This window comes from Capsicum annuum, chromosome 4, assembly GCF_002878395.1.
Source record: "Capsicum annuum cultivar UCD-10X-F1 chromosome 4, UCD10Xv1.1, whole genome shotgun sequence".
NCBI lineage: Eukaryota > Viridiplantae > Streptophyta > Magnoliopsida > Solanales > Solanaceae > Capsicum > Capsicum annuum.
Window position 1 is genome coordinate 50,616,749 of NC_061114.1, and position 2,086 is coordinate 50,618,834.

Genomic DNA, 2,086 nt, shown 5'->3' on the forward strand with positions numbered 1-2,086 from the left:
TGATTCCCATAATGATGTGACTTGCACAAAAGTCCTTTGATGATAAACTGGGGCAATATTTAGTTCTTGTGTTTGGAACATCACTTTTCTAGCAAATGGAATTTCTTTATAATAATCTTTGTTTGGGATAATTTTCTTTTTAGTTTTGATGTGATTTCAGGAGCCTACCTGGAGAATAGGGTGAGAAAATTAAAAGTCAAGAAACAAGTTTAAAGGTTGAAAGTCAAGTAACAAGGTGAAACAATCGAAAACCAAGCAAAAAATTGAAATGGCAAGTCAGGAGCCTGCCTGAAGAACAGGGTGATGAAATAGAAAATCAGGAGCCCGGCTGAAGAACAGGGTAAAGAAATGAAAACTCAAGCAATAAAGTGAAGAAGTTGAATGTCAAGAAACAATGTGAAAAGTTAAAAGTTAACGGATTGAAAAACAGCAAGTCAGGAGCACACCCGAAGCACAGAGTAAATAAATGGAAAGTTAAGCAACAAGGTGAAGCAATTGAAAACCAGGAAACAAGTGATGAAATTGCAAATCAGGAGCCCGCTTGAAGAATAGGGTGATGAAACTTAAGTCAGGAGTCCAACAGAAGTTGTATAGATAGGATTTTGTAATTTCATTTATGTTTTAACTTGTAATTTTCATTTTGATTTAATGACAAAGCCGCGGAACAGAACCTCGATGGAACCCCACTCGACTCTCCAACTCGGTATAGTCCATTTTCTTCCAATCCTTTGAGATGCGTGTCAATTGATTCCTTCATAACTTGGGTAGGTAGGATGTCTTAAGTCAAGATCCGGTTGCTCTTCTTCCTTCTGTTTCTTTCCTTAAATAATGATCGGGTCAAAATTTGGTCTCGTTGTCTACTTCTTTGCCTAAAAACACTTTGTGTTTACATTCAAAGGGGCCATGATGTAGACACCTAATTTTGTCCCTCCCGAAGATCCAAGTTATTTATTTTTACCCTTATCTTACTGTGTGCCCTCACCCGTGTGATTATGTCCCACAAAAATACAAAAATAACAAAAATTCAATAAATTCCTAACCTTATCCTAATAAACTTTATCCCAACCACCTACCCCACCCCCCATTCACATCACAACAAAACTCACCCTCATAATTCTCACCCTTATGCACTGCACACATATACATCTCTCAATTTTCATATATGCCTCACACACACCTCACATATATATCACCACACATATACATATACACACATACAAATTAGGGAAGTAATACACAGGGGACTTCATTCTTTCCCTTCTTATACTCACGCACATATCACTTAACTTTACAAAATACACTGACCACACCTCACATAACACACACTCTCTTCACTAGAACAAGAACGCATAATAGACCCACCCACCTGAAATAACGCACACAGAAAAGGAGAGAAAAGAGTTTTAGGGAGCAAAGTAAAATCAAGAGGTGAGAAAGAGAGATAGAGCTCAGCGAGAAGAGGTTTGTTCCGGCGATCAGATCTCGTTGGAGCTCTGACAAACAGCCAAAATCGGCGACCAACCCAGCTGAAACCACTAAACCAGCGACCAAATCTCAAACAGCCAATGAATATGTCAAAAAAATACCAAAATTTGTCGACTGAACCTGACCCATTTTGCTTGATTCCATTGAGATTCGCCGAAAAATGAGAGAAACAATAAAGCAGTTCTGTTTCTTCGTGGTATTCTGTTCTGATTGGTTAGCTCGCGGTTTTGTTCAAGTTGTGGGTTCATACCGAGGCTAGTCTGAGATGTGGTTCCGTCAGTCTGAGATTCGATATTGAGGGTCAATTTTTGGATTTTGGTCGTGGTTCTAGTCTAAAAGCAACTTCAATTGAAAAGCAACATTAAGGTCCAATTTTCATCTCGTTCTCTATGAATTCCTAATTGTTTGATATTTTTGCTTGTTAAATTCATTACGTGTAGATTTTATTTTTGTGATGGTGATATATCTTGGATCACCGTGAATCATTATTGATATCGATTTGTTGATTCTTCATCGAAATTATTTAATCATGTGGTTAGAAAATAAATTTGGGGGCAGGAATTGAAAATTGATAAAAGTGAATATTATGGTATTTTGATTC